Below are 7,103 nucleotides of genomic sequence, written 5' to 3'. Positions count from 1 at the left end.
ACAATAATCTCAGCCCCAAGACTTCGCTGCAGGAGGTCCTCTAGTCATTGTCTTCTAAGCCCAAATATCTTCAGCTGCTTCATCAATGACCTTCCCTCCAAAATCAGGTCAGTGAATGAGCTATGGAGTCCATATCTGCCAGAATATTTATTTGTTTGCCTGCTTCACCAAAGATGTGGAGAGCTCACCCATGGATACAGAATCCTTCCAATCCTCTGTGTTCACCAATAATGTAAGAAGTCTCACAACACCAGGTTAAAGTCCAACAGGTTTATTTGGTAGCAAATACCATAAGCTTTCGGAGCACTGCTCCTTCGTCAGATGGAGTGGTCATTTCCACTCCATCTGATGAAGGAGCAGTGCTCCGAAAGCTTATGGTATTTGCTACCAAATAAACCTGTTGGACTTTAACCTGGTGTTGTGAGACTTCTTACCGTGTTCACCCCAGTCCAACGCCGGCACCTCCACATCATGTTCACCAATAATAGCAGAAGATACTAGTTTGTCACTAGCGCCACCCCATGGTGTGACATTTTCTGGAGTAACCATGCATTTGCTCAGACACTTTGGAGTTTGAGGTTTAATCTCTAGCTATCTACCTACCTCCTGTCCGATCCCTCGAACCATACATATCCTCAATACTGTCATTTATTTTACTGTTCTGAGGAGCCTCTGTCCTTTTATTTCTGCTATCCTCAGGTATCCTTGCCAAATCAAAATCAGGGGTTAATATTGACTCATTGGGCCCTATTTTACCATTTTGATTCTAAGTGCTGGGCGGACTTGAATCTGTGAATGTTTCAGATCCGACTTTTAGACCCGTCCTCCGGCGCCCCCATACACATGCTGCCTGAAAAAATATCAGCAATTCCGAATCGCACTGCATAAGCCTGTGGGTGGGGCTTAACGCACCCAAAATCCTGCAGCTCCGATCAGCGCCTCCAACTGCACATGCGCAGAAAAAAAGATAGAATGCGTCTCCCCTACCACTTTGCTCCCGAGTTGGATAATGCCTCCGCCTGGACCCCACCGACATTGCCCCACCCCCACAATATTACTGACACCCTTATCCCTCCACCCACCCGCCACCCAGAATGATCCCGGGCCCCTCCCACCCTTCCCAACACTGATCTCAGGCAGAGTGGCAGTGGACCCCCTTTCCCCCCAATGATCTCAGGCAGAGTGACAGCAGACCCCCCTTCATCCCCAATGATCTCAGGCACAGTGGCAGTGGACCCCCCTTTCCCCCCAATGATCTCAGGCAGAGTGACAGCAGACCCCCCTTCATCCCCAATGATCTCAGGCACAGTGGCAGTGGACCCCCCTTTCCCTCCAATGATCTCAGACACGGAGATTCACTCTCCCCTCTCTATCCTACAGATATCAGGCACAGTGATCCCCCTCACCCCCACCCTGGACCCTCCCGCACAAGGCCCCCATCTCCTCCGGACTCCGATGGCTATGTGACACTCCCCTCTCTCTCCCCTGTCCCCAATCATTGAGGCACTGATCCACCACCATCCCCCTGCCTCCCCGCCCCCCCCCCCCCCCCCCCCCAACCCCCCACTCCCCATCAGCACACCTGCAAGTGCTCACTTGCCTTCCCCTCAATGCTGTTGTGGGAAAATCACCACTCGGAGTCAGATTTAAAGATTCAACACGCAGTTTATCAGACAAAGCTTTGGGAGAAGTGCTGGGCTCTCCACAGTGCTGGCAGTCACCTTCTCAACTTTAAAATGGCAGCTGAGCTTCTTTTATACATTTTCAAATAGTGGACAAGTACGGACATTAGCAGTTACCACATCGTTATACATTTATGCCCCCCCATCAACGACTGATCTCGTTACCAAAACTCACTGTTTTGATTCTGCTTTATCTCAAGCTAAGGTGATCATCTAGGCCTCAAGGTCTGATTTATTTCCTGTAGTAATTAGACACTAACAGGATTTAACTCGTTACACAATGTCCGTGCCTAAGTCAGCACATCTTAATGTCTTTTCACAGAGTCCATTTTGTGCCAGGTAACCATCTTGTATCTTTTAATTTCGAGTTTACTCCAACAATGCTAACAAGCTTACATGCAAACTGCATGTAATTTGCTGGAATGTTCTGCCAAACTGCCTGCGGCTGATCTGCCCTAACGAGGTGCATCTCCATTAAAAACTCAAGAATGGACAGGCAGGCAGGCATTCCAGTGTGCACGACCTCTGATTCTCTGAAGGTGACCTGGGAAGGCTGCTGGATGCAGCAGAGGCAAGGCAAGACACCCTCTTCCCCCCCAGGAGGACGCAGACCCAGGGGCTCTGATGGAAATGTGGCCTGGGAGGAAGTCGCCACCTCGGTCAGTGCCAGGGCACTGGCCCCCCGAACCGGGAAGCAGTGCCAAAAAAAAGTGAATGACCTCATCCGTGCAGCAAGGGTAAGTGCTGAACCCCATCTTTCATCTTCCCCCAAATTTCTCCCAGATCCTCCCATCCCCAGCACCCTGCATGTTCCAGCTCCTGACCCCCAAGCACCGCCTTCCTATTTCCCCAAGAGCCTCACTGCCGTCTAAGGGCCACCACCTGATGCTCTGCAGTAGTCACACCACCATTTCTTTCATGGCTCCTTCTGTCTCCACAGAGGAAGACCAACCATAAAACCCGTGAGAGGACGAAGACAGGGGGTGGTGAGCCAGACCACCGGGTCGTCACCCCCTTTGAGGAGCGGGCACTGGAGCTGTCAAGGGGAGGGGAGATGTGGGCTGTCAGGGACAGCATGGTCAGGTTGCCATCAAGACGTGAGCATCTATTATTCCTCCACTCAATCTGAGGCAACCTCTCAGAGGCACGAGTTTCGGGTGCGAGGGGCAAGGTTTAAAGGAGATGTACGAGGCATGTTTATTGGCACAGAGAGGGTAGTGGGTGCCTGGAATTCGCTGCCAGGGGGAGTTTGCGTATCCATATACGATAGCGACCTTTAAAGGGGCATCTCTACAGCTATGTGAATGGGATGGGAATAGAGGCATGTGGTTGACGGAAGGGTAGGGGGTTACAGATCAGATGGGCAGCCTGGTTGCTACAGGCTTGGAGAGCTGAAGGGCCTGTTCCTGTGATGTAATTTTTTTTGGTGCTTTGTTCTATGTTCAATGGAGAAATGTGAATCATGGGAATCATCCCGGATTCCTCTCCCTCCCTTGCACTTAACCTTGTGTCCTGTGTTACAGAATGATCCCAGGCCCCTCCCACTCTTCCCACCACTGCTCCCAGGCAGAGTGGCAGTGGACCCCCCTTCCTCCCCAATGATTTCAGGCAGAGTGGCAGTGGACCCCCCTTTCCCCCCAGTGATCTCAGGCACATTGGCAGTGGACCCCCCTTTCCCTCCAATGATCTCAGACAGGCCGGTTCACTCTCCCCTCTCTATCCTACAGATATCAGGCACAGTGATCCCCCTCACCCCCACCCTGGACCCTCCCGCACAAGGCCCCCATCTCCTCCGGACTCCGATGGCTATGTGACACTTCCCTCTCTCTGCCCTGTCCCCAATCATTGAGGCACTGATCCACCACGTCCAGCTCCCCCACCCCATCTCCCCATCAGCACACCTGCAAGTGCTCACTTGCCTTCCCCTCAATGCTAACAAGCAAACTGCATGGAACTTGCTGGAATGTTCTGCCAAACTGCCTGTGGTTGATCTGCCCCTAACGAGGGGCATCTCCATTAAAAACACAAGAATGGACAGGCAGGCAGGCATTCCTGCACAAATGTGTGCACAACCAGCCCCCCGATTCTCTGAAGGCGACCTGGGGAGGCAGCAGAGGCAAGGCAGGACACCCTCTTCCCCCCAGGAGGAAGCAGACCCAGGGGCTCTGATGGAAATGTGGCCTGGGAGGAAGTTGCCGCCATGGTCAGTGCCAGGGCACTGACCCCCAAACCGGGAAGCAGTGCCGGAAAAAAGTGAATGACCTCATCCGTGCAGCAAGGGTAAGTGCTGAACCCCATCTTTCACCTTCTCCCAAATTTCCCCCAGATCCTCCCATCCCCAGCACCCTGCATGTTTCCAGCTCCTGACCCCGAAGCACCTCCTTCCTATCTCCCCAAGAGCCTCACTGCCTCGGGGTCCGGATGCCTCAGGGCCTTCTGGACTCCAGGCCTGTACTGCAGCTCCCGCATATCCTCGTCCAGACAACTCAGGTGAGTCCTTCGAGGATATGGCTGAAGGGACCTCCGAGGGTGGAACAGTTTTGGCGTCAGCTTCCACCTCACAACTCACCATCCCAGATACTGACACATCGGTGGGTCCAGTTAGTGGTGAGCCTTCTGGGTCACTCTCTGGTGAGCACGACACATCTGCTGATGTACATCGGGTGGAAGATGGAACGTCCGAGACCTCTGGCATGCGGGGGCCTGCTGGAGGCGAGGACTCAGCTGGCCCCAGGCCACATGCTGGGCCTCTGAGATCACTTCTCCCTCAGCTGCTGGAGTTGCAGCAACAGAGCCAGGGCATGCAGGAGGGGCTGACGGCCGCACTGGATCAACTGAAAGGCTGTTGGGAGGAATCTCAAAGCTTTCAGGTGGACCAGCTATTGCCTGTCTTGCATGTTTCCCAGGCCAGCACTGCAAGGGTGGCGTCTGCAGTGGAAAGCCTGGGCAGGGGATCCTCACCATGAGTGGCAGGCTTCAAGCGATGGCCGAGTCACAGCTGAGTGACTGGACAGGCTTCTTGAGATTCTGCAGCCCATGGCTGAGAGGGTCAAGAGCTTGCAGGAGACCCAGCGGGTCAGCACCGAGACCCAGCGGGTCAGCACCGAGACCCAGCGGGTCAGCACCGAGACACAGCGGGTCAGCACCGAGACCCAGCGGGTCAGCACCGAGACACAGCGGGCCACGCCAGCAGCCTTTGAAAACGTGGCCCAGTCACAGAGGGCCATGGCTGAGGGCTTGCAGAGTGCGGCCCAGTCTCAGGGGGAACTTGCTGCGATCATTGAGAGGTGGCCCCCGACTCAAGTGGCCATGGCAGAGGGCTCGATGACCATGGGTAGGACGCAGGTGGTCCTCCAGGACTGGCAATGCTAGGTGACGTCGGAGCTTCTGGAGCTCATTGTAGAAGCACCGTGTTCCATGGAGTGACCCAGAGGCCCACAGGAACCCCAAAGGAGGAGGAAGGGCTTGAGCCCATGCCGGGGCCTTCCAGCCAGGAGACTGTGGCTGTGGCTACATCTTCTGACTCCCCCCTTCCTGACACCGGGGCATCTCAGGGGCAGCGGGATGAAGAGGGTGTCATGGAAACATCCCAGACACCTGGAAGCAGGCCAGGGCCCTCAAGGTCCAGGGCCTTCAGAGGACGACCGCCACACACATCACAGACCACAGGACACGGTAGGCAGCTGGCCCTCTCCACCTCCGATGTACATTCTGGGGAGTCACTGAGATGTAGTGGTAGGCCACGTAAGGTTTGGAAGTTGTAGTTGCACTGAGATGGCACGGGTGAAGGGCTGCACTAGTTAGAAAGATATTTAAGCATCTTAACATTTTCTGTTCACAAGTATATATGTTAGAACATCTTATTTAAACACCTTTATTGCAATTAAATGTATTTGCACCTTCCACTTAATTTGTCTCGAATCGGAATCCTCTTCCATTGTTGATCGCCGGAGCGATGCTTCATGTTGATGTCAGTTGGGGAGGCCCCTCAATGCTGTGTCACTGAGAAAAGGAAGCCATTGATTCCCCAGAACCCACGAGTGATTCCCTTCCGTCCCCCACCCCACCCGCCCCAGGGCCCTGTATGGGGGTTTCAGATCCCTTAACCACTACACAGACGTGGGCCCAGGTGCCTGGGTGCATGTGCAGCTCAGGTAGGAGTCAGACTAGTTTGCACCAGGGCATCATCATAATGGTGCTTAGCGAGTCATCATCACCCTCCTGCCTGCCAAAAAACTCGCTAACACAGAATACCCAGGTCCACCACTCTTGTGTGACAATGTTGCAGAAGATAGAAGGAATTTTGGGGAGGGGGGGAATGGAACCCACAGACACAAGGCCCTAGTGACTGAACCACCTGGTGATTAAGGCCTCCCTTGCCGCCCTCGCATGCCTCATTTGAACTGCCAGCCCTCCAGCGCCTGGGTGGTGTTCCTCAGCGTGCTCTTCCTCATCCTCCTCCTCCTCCTCCTGCTGGTCATCCTCTCCAGTGACACTCGGCTGGTCAGCCTCCACGTCCTCCTCCTCCTCCAAGAGGTCACCTCTCTGTACAGCCAGAGTGTGCAAGGCACAGCACACGACCACTATGCAGGAAGAGATCACAGGGCTGTATTGGAGGAACCCATCAGATTGGTCCAGGCACCGGAATCGCATTTTGAGGAGCCCAATGCACCTCTCCACTATCTCGTGGGTGGCTACATAGGCCTCATTATAGCGGGTCTCCACCTCAGGCACAGGCCTCCGTACAGGCATCATCAGCCATGTCCGAAGTGGGTAACCCATATCACCCACAAGCCACCCCCGCAGCCTGGGCTCCTCCTCAAATGCCTCCGGGATGTCCGAGCTCCTGACAATGAAGCTGTTGTGCACACTCCCTGGTGTCTTGTGCAGACATGCATAATGTTCATATTATGGTCACACATGAGTTGAACATTCAGGGAGTGGAACCCCTTCCTGTTGATGAATTTTTGAGAATTCTGTAGGGGGACATTGAGGGCAACGTGGGTGCAGTCCATGGCCCCCAGTACGTTAGGCATCCCTGCAATGGCTGTGAACCCTGCAGCCCGGGCTTCCTGATGGGCCTGGTCCAGGTTAAATTTGATGTACTGCCCAGCCGGGCATACAGGGCTTCTGTGATCTGCCTCACAGGTGCGCACAGCTGACTGGGAGATGCCACAGACATCTCTGCTAGAGGTCTGGAAGGAGCCAGTTGTGGTGAACCATCGTTGGTTACCACTGTGGGGTTATTCCAATGTTACTGTTGGGTTAGGGTGTTGCCACTGTGGGGGTTGTTATAATGTTGTTGGGTTAGGGTGTTTACACTGTGGGATTAATATACCTGTGGTGGATGTTGTTATGGCACATCCCGGTCGGGCCCCGCCTCCTGGGGAGAGGTATAAGACCCTCTGCTCAGGCGGGACC

The sequence above is a fragment of the Mustelus asterias genome, chromosome 7 (genome assembly GCF_964213995.1).
Source record: "Mustelus asterias chromosome 7, sMusAst1.hap1.1, whole genome shotgun sequence".
Taxonomy (NCBI): Eukaryota; Metazoa; Chordata; class Chondrichthyes; order Carcharhiniformes; family Triakidae; genus Mustelus; species Mustelus asterias.
This window is presented reverse-complemented; position numbering follows the sequence as displayed.